Genomic DNA, 15744 nt, shown 5'->3' with positions numbered 1-15744 from the left:
AAGGTCAGAATTATGGAAATGAATCTTTAAACCAATAACTTATTATTATTGATGGTATTATTATTTTGGTTATATGTGAATGTGTTATATTAAACACAAATTATGTTGATAGTCTTATGAAGAAAAATATTTAATATACCTTAATCAAGGTATATTTGGTGGCAGGCATGGCCAATGAACAAAGACTTGATGTAGCTTATCTCTCTCTCTTTTTTTCCTACTAGTGGCTAAAGACCAATGCAATCATCTTGAACAGAAACAGAATAAAATATTTATGAGTATTGGCTTAGAAAAAGCTTCAGGAAGTGGTTATTCTTTTCACAGTATTTTCATTTGGGTTTTGGAGTGCTGAGCAGTTGTTATGTGTGGTGTTTGTTCCTTTAAGAAGGAAAAAAATCCCTGATGCCGAGTGATATGGAGCACTTTTTCATGTGTCTGTTGGCCATCTGGATGTCTTCTTTGCAGAAATGTCTGTTCATGTCCTCTGCCCATTTCTTGATTGGATTATTTGTTCTTTGGGTGTTGAGTTTGCTAAGTTCTTTATAGATTCTGGACACTAGTCCTTTATCTGATATGTCATTTGCAAATATCTTCTCCCATTCTGTCAGTTGTCTTTTGATTTTGTTAACTGTTTCCTTTGCTGTGCAAAAGCTTTTGATCTTGATGAAATCCCAATAGTTCATTTTTTCCCTTGCTTCCCTTGCCTTTTGCGTTGTTCCTAGGAAGATGTTGCTGCGGCTGAGGTCGAAGAGGTTGCTGCCTGTGTTCTCCTCAAGGATTTTGATGGATTCCTTGCACATTGAGATACAAACGTAGTGATCCAAAGGGGCATGTGCACCCGAATGTTTATAGCAGCAATGTCCACAATAGCCAAACTATGGAAAGAACCTAGATGTCCATCAACAGATGAATGGATCAAGAAGATGTGGTATATATACACAATGGAATACTATGCAGCCATCAAAAGAAATGAAATCTTGCCATTTGCGACAACATAGATGGAACTAGAGCGTATCATGCTTAGCCAAATAAGTCAAGCAGAGAAAGACAACTATCATATGATCTCCCTGATATGAGGAAGTGGTGATGCAACATGGGGGCTTAAGTGGGTAGGAGAAGAATCAATGAAACAAGATGGGATTGGGAGGGAGACAAACCATAAGTGACTCTTAATCTCACAAAACAAACTGAGGGTTGCTGGGGGGAGGGGGATTGGGAAAAGGGGGGTGGGATTATGGACATTGGGGAGGGTATGTGCTTTGATGAGTGCTGTGAAGTGTGTAAACCTGGCGATTCACAGACCTGTACCCCTGGGGATAAAAATATATGTTTATAAAAAATAAAAAATTAAAAAAAAAAAGAAGGAAAAAAATCCTCTCCAGATATAGCAGAGAGCGGACACATGGACAAGAAGGAATGGTCTTGCTATGGGCAGTCTTGTGTCATCTAATCCACCTTTCCTTCAGTTGATAAAGAATGGATTGTAGGAGTAGTGCACTATTCCCCCAAAAGCCGTTGAAATGAGTAATTAATATGAATTACTGCAAAGCAGTAGTTTCTATTTTATAGCCCTCCATGGGCATGAATATCCAATATCCAGGTTGTCCAGGATCCTCACATTGACTTCTTTATTATTGTGTGCCTTTTCAGATATTTATTCCTGAAATAATGTTTTCAATAGAAAATCAGTCACTTTACCACTTTTTTTTAGTCATTTAACTTAATATCCAACTTTTACTGAAAAACTATTTAAGGGTTCTTAAAATACAATAGCCCTTTCTTCTCACACTGCTGAAAGACTGTACTTTCTAGTCATGTTCCCCCAAAACTCTTGTCACAAAACTCTCCATCTACAACACACTTTATCTCGGCAAGCTTCAGATCAGGGAGTTGTGAGCTCTTTTCGTAAATCATATCTACCATATCTGAATTCTTTCATAGAATGTTACATTTAAAACCTTTATAAACAGGTTGTAGCTTTACTTTGTTTTAATTGCAAAAAGCAATAAACTGATAGATGGTTATTTATTCCAAAGTAGATGGCTTTCAAAAGTTTTTCATTAAAGTTCCATCAAATTAGTTCAAAGTCTCTATAACTTGATTGAATCTGTGGAGCTTCAGTGTTTCTTTTATTCACTGATATTTCTTCTTTTTTTTAAAACTGTTTTTTGTCTAATCTCCTGAAACTGCTTTCTTTGGGAGACATTACCTTTACAATGAGGGAAGGTAGAATGGTGGTAGGATGTGAGCTCTGGATATGGACTGCCTAAGTTTAAATGAGTTAAATGAGTTAAATACCTGGACCTTCTTCACAGGGAAATTATGACTTTTAAATGAATTAATTCATGTAAAGTTCATAAAATTATGACTGATATGAAATAAGCATTTAATACAACTTATTGAGGGCCTACAATAATTCAGGACCTGTGATAAACACTTAGGGATGTAGCTAAAAAGGAAGCACATTTTTAAGGACCGACTTTAGAAGGAGAAGTGCCCATTGAAACAAATGGAATGGAATGCAAATGGAAACTGCATTGTACTAATATCATATAGGTTACAGAGGTGGCATAAATCTGGCGGGGGGGGGTTCTGAAAAGTCTTCTCAAAGATTACAACTAATCTTGAACTCTGGATGGATGATGAAGAATCATCTGGCTTCTCTAACTTTGGAAAGGCAGAGCAGGTGGCATTCTGGACAGATGGCATCTCTGATATCTTTCCTAGAGTCATTCTCGGAGACTTGCCCAGGGCCTACTTCTCAAGGCATTCTAATGATTTAGGAGGGTCAATGAATTAAGTTGTCTTTTGCTCAAAGTAGGTAGAGCAAGTTTATCTTTTTTTTTTTTTTTTTCAGTAGAACCCTGAAAAATATAGAGGCTTATAGTATTTTTTTTCACATGATTTTTTTTTTTTAGATTTCTTATTTATTTATTTGACAGAGAGAGATCACAAGTAGGCAGAGAGGCAGGCAGAGAGAGGAAGGGAAGCAGGCTCCCTGCTGAGCAGAGAGCCCGACGCGGGACTCGATCCCAGGACCCTGAAATCATGACCTGAGCCGAAGGCAGCGGCTCAACCCACTGAGCCACGCAGGTGCCCCTCACATGATTTTTAAAGAAATCATACTTGTGATATCTGCTTCTAATCTTGGTCACCTGTTTACTTTTAATCTACTTATAAGATAGGCATCTCATCTATACTTCTTAGATGCCACGTCCTTTTATGGATTGTATTTTTAAAGTGTATTTTAAATATACGTTATCTATTTGTACATTTCAAAGAACTTAACCTCATGAACTCTGACTTAATTAAATGTAAAATATAGACAGTAATACCTATTACATATGATTGTTATGAACAGACAAAATAATTGTTTTTATAAAGATGCTTTGAACACTGCAAAGGATTATTATAAACATTAGACACTACATGTATTTGTTTTGATCCACTGTCATGGAATTCTCAGAAAAAATAGTATCAACTGAAGAGACCCACTTCATAGCAACAATGCGTGGAAATGGACCCATGAACATGGAATTCACTGGTCATATGACCTTTTGCACCACCCAGAAGCTGCTGCCTAATAGAGGATTGGAATGGACTACTGAAGGTCCATGTGAAGTTCTGTTTCAAGGCAACATTTTAGTATCATTGGGAGTCATTCTCTAGACCTCAGTATACACAATGAACAAAAGACTTTTGTATGGCTCTGGTCCTCAAAAGCGTAGTACATGGATCTGGAAAACAAGGGGATGTAAGCAAGATCATCACTTGCCATTATTCCAGTTGACCAGATTGGAGAAATTTGGGTGCCTGGTTTCTAGAACTCTGGGTTATTGAATTACAAGCTACAATTTCCACTTGTGCATTTTGTCTTCTTTATGCTCATTAACCATCCCGAAGAAAGAGGAATCATCAACCTGGCAGAGGTGATTGATTCTTATCATCAGGAGAGGGTATGGATATTATTACACATTGAAAGAAGGAAGATTATGGCTACCAAGCAATCCACTGAGGACTCTCCTTCTTAGTACTCTCTTGCCCAATTTGTTATGGTTATTTTTTTTTTTAATAGTCAAAGTAGTTTACTTATTTAGGTTTTTGTTTTTTTTTTTTTATAGAGAATCTTAAGCAGGCTCCATGTCCAGCTCAGAGACTAAGATGGGGCTCGATCTCTTGACCCTGAGGTCATGACCTGAGCCAAAATCAAGAGTTGGATGCTTAACCAACTGATCCAGATAGGCTTCCCAAAATGGTTTATTTTGTTTATGAATGTGGGGCTTGGCTGGGCCCACCTTGGCTGTTGCACTCAAGGTCTCTCATGCTGATGTGTCCAGATAGTGGCTAGGACTAGAGTCATCTCCAAAGGCATGTTCACTCTCGTTTGGGGCCTAGTCTGGGGAGACTCAAACAGCTGAGGACTGAAACAACTGGGAATCTTAGACATCTCTCTCTTTCTCAATAGATCATTCATTTTTGTTGCTGTTTGCAAAATTGCTATTGTAATACTTTGTTGAATGAATATACCACAATTTATTTATCCATTCTACTACTGGTAGGCATTTGGGTTGTTTCTAGTTTGGGGCAATTATGAATAGTACTGGTATAAGCATTCTTGAATGCATTTCTTGGTACACAAGTGTGTCGATTTCTCAGGTACATAGCTAGACTGGAACGTTACAGGTTTAAGTAAAAAATAAACAACTTTCAAAATAGTTCTATTGCATGGAGCACTGGGTGTGGTATATAAACAACGAATCTTGGAACACTGAAAAAATAAAAAACAATACATGTTTATCCTCTTTAAAAAAAAGTTTCAACAACTGTTTCTTTTACTGTCTTTCAACTGTCCCTACTCCTACCACAAAGACGAAGGTTTTTTATATCTCTGATCTGGTGCTAATCACAATTTTAAAATGAATCATTTGCTTTCTTGAATTTGGCCATATCTTTAAAAAAAAATAAACAAAAGAATCTTTTTTTTTTTTTTCTGGATGAAATTGTTGACCACGTCAACATTTCTCTGTAGTTAAAAACCTTTCTGAGTTCCGTGTGTCTGGAATTTATAAAATCTATTTTTTGAGATGGTAGTCAATCCATCCATCATTCATATATTCATCCATTCATTAATTAGCTCAATGGACCCAGTGTAATCACAAGAATCTTGTAAAAAACAATATATTTAATAATGACAATAACATTCCCCTGAGATGTGAGCAAAACAGATATGACTACTATCATTACTTCTATTCAGTATTTTACTGGAGTTCTTAGCAAGTGCAAAAAGGCCAGAAAAGGAAATTAATGGTAAAGAACTAGGGAAAAAAATAAAACTGTTATGATTTGCAAGTGATAGGATGCTATTTATAGAATATCCCCCAAAATCTACACTTGATCTTAGCCAAAAGGCCGAGAAGAGATTCCCTCAAAATCTTAGAGATATTTTTAGAACATCTTAGTGAATTAGCAAGTCCATCCAGATGCAAAATCAACATAAAAATATCAGTTTTACTTCTATGTACCAGAAGCCAATTGGTATATGATAAAATTATAAATTGATATGAATAATATAGTATCTTAAAACATCTGGTATTTATGAATTAGTCCAATGGTTTCTACACAGAAACTTATGAGTTATTATTATTATTATTTTTTTTTTTTTTTAATTTTTTTATTTTTTATAAACATATATTTTTATCCCCAGGGGTACAGGTCTGTGAATCACCAGGTTATTATTGACGATAATGAAATAAACCTAAAGGAATGGAAGTATATATGTTAGTAAATTAAAAAGTCAGTGTTGGTTAGCTATTAGTTTTCCTCCCATTTATTCTTATATATAGTGCAATTTCATTTGAAGGTAAACATATTTTCTTGTTAAAAATGACAAGCTAATGCAAAACCTCAGCAAAGACCGTCTTGAGGAAAAGGAAGAATAGAATTGGGGGGGTTTCACCTACACATACCAACATAGTAAAAGCTCTAGTATTAAGAGAGTATGGACCAGAGATCAACAAATGGACCAATGGAACAGAGTGGGATCCAGAAAAATACCTACACATATTTATACTGACAACAAGTGGCATTTCAATTTAGTGAGGCAGGAGAAAGATGGTCTTTTCCATGAAGTGGTGCTAAAGCAATTAGATATATGTAAGAAAAAAAAATTTCGACACCTACTTCACATCATACACAGAAATCATTCCATACAGATTGCAGATCTAAATGTCAAAAGTAAAACAAAAAAGATTCTGAAAGGAATCCAAGGAGATTATGTTCCTAAATTTGAGGTAGACAACCATTTCTTTAAGGACACAGAAAGCACTAACTATAAAGGGAAAGACTGGTGAATAGTAGTATATTAAAATTAAGAACGATTATTCATGAAAATATAATCAAATGTTAGAAAATTCAAGCTACACAGTAGAAGAATATATTTAAATGTACATACCTGACAAGGCACTCATATTTAAAATGCATAGATATCCTACAAGTCAATTAGAAGAAACAAATAATCCAATAAAACATTGAACAATAGACTCAAGCAACTATTCATCAAGACTCAAGCAATCTATTCATCAAAGAATAGATTAGTATGACTAATACATTTTTTTAAAGGATTTTATTTATTTGATAGAGAGAGAGCACAAGTAGGCAGAGCAGCAGGCAGAGGGAGAGAAGCAGCAGCCTCCCTGTTGAGCAGAAAGCCTGTTGCAGGACTTGATCCCAGGACCCTAGGATCATGACCAGAGCTGAAGGCAGACAAGTTAGTTAACCGAATGAGCCACCCATGTGCCTGTGACCAATACATTTTTTAAAAGGTGCTCAACTTCTTTGGTCATAAGCAAAGAGTTAAAACAATAATCTAACTTAATGAACCCCTGCCAGGACAGCTAATTGTGAAAAGAAGATAATCTAAAAGTTGTTGAGGATGTGGAACAGCTGGAAACAGGAGTATTAATGACTGCAACCACTTTTGAAACAGAAGAAAACTAAGATTCAGAGAGATCATACACTGGGATTTGAATAATGGTTTGTATGAATATGAACTTTTTGCTTTAATGGTTGCATTCCTTTGTTTTATTCATTTGTTCTTTTAACCATTAATTTCTTATTATATGTCAGTCACAGCCCTGGATGCTGAGATTGTAAATAAGCCAACCAAGGTTCCTGCTCTCATCAGCTTTCAGTCTGGTATCCAAAACAGACACAAAGCAAATGAACAAATAAATAAGCAAGAAAGCTATCAGATGGAGGTAATGTACGAAGAAAATTAAAAGAAGGTGGTATGACAGAGATTGAGACATCAGGGAGTATATCTAAGAGAAGATACTGTTGTATCTGAGATCTGATTGAAAATAATCAGGCAGCCATGACAAGATCAGAAGGAACTCTTTCCAGAAAGAAAGAACAACTCATGTAAAAGCCCAAAGGCAGGGATCTAGTTCTAGGGACAGAAGAGGGTTACTATGGTTGAAGCAGAGTGAGTTATGAGAAGGAAGCATAAGGCAAGAGGAGCCGAGGAGGCAGGCAGAATAAAATCATGGAAGACTCCGTAATCTAACAAAACAATTTACATTCTAAGTGTGGTGGAAAACAACTGGAGAGTTTAAAACCAACTGTGTGTGAGTAATGAATTGTTTGTGATAAGAGTAAATGTGAAGGATCCAGGTCGGAGGGGTCACCATAGTTGGTAAGTAAGATAATGTTAGTGAAACATCGGAGGTATTGCAGATGGAAAGAAAGTTTTTGAGGCAGGAGTTGAAGGGACTTTTAAACTGATTAGATTGTGTAGGAGGGAAAGAAAAGAATCAAATCTTACTGGTTTAAGCAACTTGTTGGATGGTGGTTGCACTATGTGTTGAGATGTGGATCAGAGGAAGAGTTAGTTTTGGGGGCGTTATGATCACCTCCTATTCATTCCATCAGTGAAGGAAGGATCCTGTGCCCTAAAATACAGGAGATGGTCAAACATACAACACCTAATTCTGGACAGATGAGACTGACAGCAGTTTATTATTCATGTATTCTCAGCGCAGGGTAAGATAACACTGCATGCCGTTCTAGGCCATACAGGTGTTACACTTGGGAGGTGGGCGAGCCAGAAGGACTGTGGGGAGGCAGATCCGGCAGATCCTGGGTAACAGGAGGGTGCAGTTCCCACTGGTTCCTGCAGGAGGATGATTAGTTTGTTTAAATAATTTTGTGGGTTTAGCAAGGAGGTGAATCTGTTGGTTTGGGGATCAGTTTGGGGGTGGGTGCAGCTGGTCCCGCTGATAGTGTTCAGATAGAGAAAGTTTCCTACTGGGTAGGAGCACTTCTGCAGGAGTAGAGGAGCTCACAGCCAGACTTTTGGGGGGTCTATGAGGCCCAAAGATGTCAAGGCAGCACTTGAGAATTTAGATCTTATAATACAGGGGATATTGAGTTCTTTTGGCCATGTACCTTTGAGGTGTCTGTGTGAAGATTCCATTCACATGGAGGTGTCAAGTTGGATATACACATCCAGAACAGTGAGAAATCAGAACTGGAGATATGAATTAGGAGATATGAATATATCAAGTTATAGTCCTGGATGGGAGAGTATAGAGAAGAGAAAAGGGCCCAGGACTTAGCTTTGGATACATTTGCACTTTGAGAGACCTATCAAAAAGACCAGGAAGAGTAGCTGGTGAGATAGGGAGAGCACCAGGAGAGAGATCATGATCCAAGAGAAACATTGCAACAAGGAAGTGATCGTATGTGACAAATGCTCCTGAGTTGTCTTGTAAGATAAATAATCTTTGGATTTACAACTTGAGAACCTTAAGCAGAGGGTATCTATGGAGTTGTGGGAGACGGAGTGGAAATTGGACATTCTTTGCTGGTGCCATTTATAGTTCAGTGAAACCAGTGGTGTCTTCTCCTCTCCAGCATTTAGTTGTTTCATTTTGACAACAAAATCCACTATGGAATCTAAGTCATGTGGATATAGAAAATAAGTATTCAGGGGCACCTGGGTGGCTCAGTTGGTTGGACATTGGACTCTGAATTTAGCCTCAGGCCATGATCTCAAGGTCGTGAGATAGAGCCCCGAGTAAGGCTCTGCAGTCTGTGGGAGTCTGCTTCTCTCCCTCTCCATCTACTCCTCCCCCACTGGCTGCCCAAGTGCGCTCTCTCTCTCTCTCTCCAATAAATAAAGAAATCTTTTAAAAAAGGAGTATCTATTCCTTTTCCATAGGAAGTTAGCCTTATCTATCTTTCAGAGGCTGATGTAACAATTTGTGGGGTGTTTCTCATCTAAGAGGGTAAATACTTATCACCTGAGAAATTGCAACAGGCAGAGGTATTGGCAGTCACCACATGGCCCAGACTTCTTTGATGTCACACTCCTTCAATATCTATGCTGAAGCCTTATTAAACTTCTAGTTTCACAAACAAGTTCTTGCTTCAGAATATTTGCATATGCTTTTATCTGTGCCTGAAAAAATAATCTTCCATTTTCTTTTGGATACTCAGGATCATCTTAGCTTTCTGTTTAAATGTCTGTTTCTCAGGAAAATCTCCCTGACCTCTCAGGTTAGGTTATGTTTCTTTGCTATGTATTCTCATTGTGAATTTTTCCTTTGCAACTGTTTGATGGTCATAATTAAATACATATCCAGGTAATTATTTGAGTACTGTCTTCTTACTTGACCGTAAGTTCTAAGACATCCTGATCTCCATGTTGTTCTTAACGATATTTCTAGTGTTTGGCACAAATCTTGGCATAGTGTGAACGAACAGTAAATACTTGGATTATTCTCTTCTCAGTCATAAGTGGGAGTGGAAGGACTGTTTAACAGTAAGGATAAAGACAAAACCAATTTCAACTGTTTTTTTTTTTTAAACTTTACGTTATGCTTAGGATAGCTTATTGGAATAGTTTTTTAAAAATATTAGTATAGCATGGAGGATATTAGGAGAAGGAAGGGAAAAACTGAAGGGGCAGATATCAGAGGGGATACAAACAATGAGAGTCTGTGGACTCCAAGAAACTGAGGATGTTAGAGGGAAGGGAGTTGGGTGAAATGGGGGCGCCTGGTGATGGATATTAAGGAGAGCACGGATTGCTTGGAGCACTGGGTGTTATACACAAACAATGAATCATGGAACACTACATCAAAAAACTAATGATATACTGTATGGTGACTAACATAACATAATAAAATAAATAAGTAAATTAAAAAATGTTAGTATTACTGAACTTATAATAAGTCTCTTTGTTCAACTTCACTCTTTAAAAAAATCTACTCAAAGTTTGAACTGTCATATTGACTTAAATAATAATAATTCCAAGGAGGGCCACTCTAGTTAATACATAGTTCTGTAGCAAAATAATTCTGTTATCAATCTATCTATCTATCAACATCTATTTTGTTATTCTCATATTGCACACATCTCTTAAATAATGATAAATGACAAATATGGGCAAGTAATTTGCCCATATTTGTGCAAATGACAAATAATGGAGTAATGCCTCAGAATTACTTCATACATGATCTTCATTCCAGCCATGACTCCTTCCGAACTTGCTATCACTCAATTCTGATATCTATATATTTCTTTCTTCCACCCTAAGCCATTTAACTATTCACTCAAACTTGACCCTCATCTTTTCCTTCATTTCATCCCTGACGAGGCTGGTATCAGACACAGAGCAAACACATCTGTTTTAATAAAACAAGGCTGAATATTTCATATTAAAGTCTTTCTGAAACTAAAAAAAAAAATGATTGCACTAATGTTTCAGAGTCAAAATAAAATGTTATGTACTCAATAAATCCAACAGCTTGTACAAATTGTGTAGAATAATTAAAAATTCCTTTCATTGCTTGTAATGATTCAGGAAATTCTCTGCATTCTGAGTTTGATGTGAAATGTTTCAGACAGGAAAGTCCTTGGTCATTCGTAATCAGATTAGTGTCCATTCATATGACTTTGATGTATGGCTGGAAGAACGTCAGGAGAATGTGAGGACGATGTGAGCACTTCTTTGGTTGTGTGAATCTAAATGGTATTATAAAAGCTGGCAGAAATAATCTAATATTTGGTATATGCAGACCCCGAGACAATTTTAGTATTGGCTTTCTTTACTCGAAACTTTGAAAGTAATTTAATGCAGAAAAAAGGAAAAACACTTGTAGAATTTTTAGGCCTCCTTGCCTCTGTGCTCTCTGTTCTCTGTAATTTTTCTTCTCTTTGGAGAATTCCATTTTGTGCTTCAGGATTCAGTTCAAAAATCATCTGTGAAAATTATTCTTTATGCATCTCTACGTTCGTTGCAATTTTTCCAGGGAGACAGAGGTGCTTTCCCTAGTCTGTTTCCATGGTGACTTACTGTAAATCTCTTAATCATTTATTATGTTGTAATGAAAATATTGTTCATAAATGTACCTGAGCTTAACATTTTGAAGATTCAACAAGATAGATTCAACAAGGATAGATCCTATAATTATCAACAGTGTCTTAGGCACAGATAAGAATTGTAGTCCAAGGGAAAAAAATAAAGAAAGTGAATAAAAGAAAATGTCTATATAATAACCCTTGTTGTGATTCCATTTTCATCAATTTCCTGAATAATTGTTTTTCCATGTAGGACATTAGTGTGCTAGTTAACCAATATCTGATATTTTCTCCAGTTTCTTGCTAGTTTTGCTGAAATAACATCACTCTCCTGATTTGGAATCAACCCTGGGATACCCTCGGGTTAGAATAAGAACCACTAGTGGAGTGTAGTCATGGTATTAACTAGACCTCATGAAAGGTCTTAACATCTTACTGACCAGCATCTTCTCAGAAAACACTACACGTTAAGATGATTATCAGAGACAGATATATACAGCCTTTACTTTACCAAGTTCATGTGGCTAGATCTCAGACTACTAGTCAAAGGTGTAAGTAGTTTCTAGAGTCAAGCTTTGTGGGTCCAAAATTAAGTTTCACCAGGGGCACCAGGGTGACTCAGTCAGTTGAGTGTTTGACTTGATTTCAGCTTAGGTCATGATCTCAGGATTGTGAGATCGAGTCCCACATTGGGCTCTGTGCTCAGTGGAGAGTCTGCTTGAGAATCTCTCTCTCTTTGCACCTACCCCACTCATGCATACACCTGCTATCTCCCAAATAAATAAATAAATCTTTAAATTTTTTTTTTTTTTTAAATTTAAGTTTCACCAGTAGCAAGCTGTGATTTGGGCAAGATCTGAAAATCTTTTTTAATTTCTTTATTAATTTAATTTATTACTTTATAAGGTTGTGTGAAAAATTAATAAACCACCCATGACTTCAAAAATGTAGACTAAGTGCTCTAATTGGTAATAAAGAATGTGAGGTTGATTGATGAACCTTATTTGCTGAAATAAACATGTTAACTTAAAAAGCAATCTCCTACTAAATCCTCTTGCCTTCACACAAATATTTGCCCTTCAAAACAGACAAAATAAGAGGAATAACTGAGCATTCTCTAAGTCTATGTGGGAAGGAGATCCTTAGGTCCTTGGTAAATATAAATTTTTGCGAATGGCATGTTGGCCTAATAGTCTATATACTTACTATATTCTCTGGGGATGATCATAAAAATAAATTGAAACATTATTATTATCTCAACCCCATTCTGAACAATAAAATGTCATGTAATCACTGAAGAGTATTAGCAATGTAATTACATAATGTTTAGATAGTTTTAGTTGCTTTCACCTTTATCTGTATAGGACTGACCTTAATAGTCTGCTTTTCTGTTATCATATGAAGTAAGTGGGAACTACATTTTATATTTGACCATCATCTCCATGGACTCTGGCAGGCATGAAGGGAAGTACCTGGTTCATGATTGCAGAAGTTCCTTTGACTTCTGAGAGAAATCAGGAGGTGAAGTTTAAGGGAAGTTAAGTGAGGAGAGGGAGCAGCCATCTCTAAATTTAAGGTGATAGGTTTTTCAGCATGAAGGGAGCAGCTGGCATGTTTACTTGAGTTTTACTCAGGGCCAAAAGATCTTGTAAAGAGGTTGCTAGATTTTGGTTCACTAGGAACTTAGACCTCCAAGTCTGAAAGAAGGTTTCCCATAATCCAAGAACAAAGAAGGATATTGCCTATAAAATCTTTCTTTGCACTCATACTTTGAAAACTTGAAAACAAATTTTTCTAAAGTATTTAAGTCTTCTATATTAAAAGTTCCATTCTTTGGTGTTCATACAAAGCACATTAACATATTTGTTAATCACCTAATATACAGCACCTTTCAGGATATAAGAGCAAGCAATTGAATTACATACCAGAATATTAGGAAAAACTTCTGTGCAATTGGTGAAAAATAAATGTAATGATAAATTATTTTGTGGGCTTATTTTTATATAAGGAGTATTGTTACTTATTTTATATTTTAACATCCATAGTCAATATTAAAGGAGGCTAATGATACCTCATTTTTCCACTTAAATCTATATATATGTTTGTGGTGTGTGTGTTTTCAGATATGAAAGCCATTACATTTCATAGTTTTTTGGACCAGTTAGTCTAGATGACTATTCTTTTTTTTTTTAATATTTATTTATTTGACAGAGAGATCACAAGTAGGCAGAGAGGCAGGCAGAGAGAGAGAGAGAGAGAGGAGGAAGCAGTTTCCCTGCCGAGCAGAGAGCCCAAATGCGGGACTCGATCCCAGGACCCTGACATCATGACCTGAGCCGAAGGCAGAGGCTTAACCCACTGAGCCACCCAGGTGCCCTGATGACTATTATTAAGTAAGGAAACAATGTTATTCTGACCTATACTCATGAGGCATTGTAATGAAAGGGTAAAGAGTGTTGTCTAGGAAATTTATGCTCTTGATCTCTTATGCATTTATTATGTAATCAGAGAAAGTTTAATTTCAGCCAAATTCCTTCATTTTTTAGTAATGAGCTTTATTTGTCAAGATTGTCATATTAGCATGAATTCTATGAATACATAAACATATATTTAACTATGCAAAATTGTCTTTGAAATGTCTGTGTTCTTCCCGTAGTACTAAACATGTCCAAGTCAGTTCCTCTTGCTTAAAACCATCATACAACTCTTCACTGATCCAGGGTCTCCACTGTACTCCTCACTAAGTCAGTTTCACTTGATCTCTCTTTGCCTAGTTTAGGTTCTCAGTGGCTTCTTGGGGTCTCAGAAGTTGTTGCTATCATGATCCCTTATTTGAAATCAGTTAGTTCAAGGATGCTCCCGCAAACTCTCTCCATCCACTACACTTGCTTATCTAAGACGTAAGGGTGCAGTGTTAAATAAAAAGTCATGTACCTTTGGGGTCTGCCTTTTAGAAACAAAGTTGAAGCTTTACATGTTTTTGTACTTTGCTTAGCCTGGTGCATAAGCATATGCTTGTGAGATATATTTATTAAAATGCATTTGTCCTCTCAGACCACCTAGGACTGCCCATACAGATCCACTCTTAGGTTATTTGGAGGTTGGAGAAAGTTGGAACCCAACATTTGAGACCTCCCATACAAATGAGAATTCTGATTTAGCACACAGGACCATATTCTGATACCTTTTCATTCATACACCAGGATCGTTTTCTATAGCCTTTCCAATATACTTTAAAAGGAACTGTAGGTGTCTTGTTATAAATTGAAAAGAACATTTTACTTGTGGTAAAATGTAAATTAATTAAAAAAGGTCTTCATCTTGTCCTCCTGAAATCTCAGACTGGGCAGTTTCAAGTTCCTTAGGAGGAGACTGGGTCATCATTCACCACTCATTGTTTGGCTTGTCAGAGTCACAGGAGTGGCTTTAATTTAAACATGTGTTTATGAATGTCACATTATATCTAGAGAGTAAATATGTTCATTTCCCCTAATAGTGATGTCATCTGCCAATCAATAGCCAAATTTTCTAACCTCCAGAAACCGTAACAATCATTTCTCAGGTTTGCAAGCCATGGTACAAATAATCTTGAAAAAAGTGGACACATTTCCTACGGAATTCAGTTAAAACAGAAAGCTTCACTTTTTTTCTGCAGAATGATGCTCTTGAAAATTTATGTAACATATACAGTATTTGCTTGTTAAGGAAAATATGGTTAACACAAGAATAAAAGGAAAATTGCAAGCTGTGCTTCTACTAACTATAATATTTATGTAACTAAAAATATTTATGTAACCTTTCCCCAAGGCACCTATTATAAACATCTGCCATCCTTACTGAATACTTAGCATGAGTGTTTGGGGAATTTCCATCTATGAGGCAGAGCCTGTCTCCCATTTTGGAAGCAGGAAAGCTAATCCTCATTCTCAACTGGGTCTGGAGCTGAGGGCATGCACCCAGCAGCCTAGCCTACACCAATCAGATGCAGCTGCCGTGGGCTTTGAGTTCAAAGCTAGTGAAGTAAAGCAGCAGAGACGCAGGAGGACCCAGTCCAGGGAAGGCTGTGCTGCAGGGGCACCAACATGCAACGTTCAGAGGCTAAAGCAGCGGCAGTACTTAAGCCATGCTGGCTGCCTGGTTTTGCGAAGAATGATTGTGCCCAGTGGTTCTGGTAGCAGTATTGCTACTTTCGTGGCTCTCAGATGTTCTTTTGTCTGTCGCCAGTGAATGCATTTACCCAGGCCTGTTCTTCCAGCTCTTTTTTTTTTTTAATTTTTTATTTTTCATAAACATATATTTTTATCCCCAGGGATACAGGTCTGTGAATCACCAGGTTTACACACTTCACAGCACTCACCAAAGCACATACCCTCCCCAATG

The 15744-nt window shown here is 36.8% G+C and overlaps 1 pseudogene; it reads right to left on the bottom strand.

Moving 5' to 3' along the window:
* Positions 1-5252: 5252 nt before the first annotated feature.
* Positions 5253-5421, bottom strand: LOC131822775 (U2 spliceosomal RNA; annotated as a pseudogene).
* Positions 5422-15744: the final 10323 nt, after the last annotated feature.

This window comes from Mustela lutreola, chromosome 1 (assembly GCF_030435805.1).
Source record: "Mustela lutreola isolate mMusLut2 chromosome 1, mMusLut2.pri, whole genome shotgun sequence".
Lineage (NCBI taxonomy): Eukaryota > Metazoa > Chordata > Mammalia > Carnivora > Mustelidae > Mustela > Mustela lutreola.
This window is presented reverse-complemented; position numbering and strand designations above follow the sequence as displayed.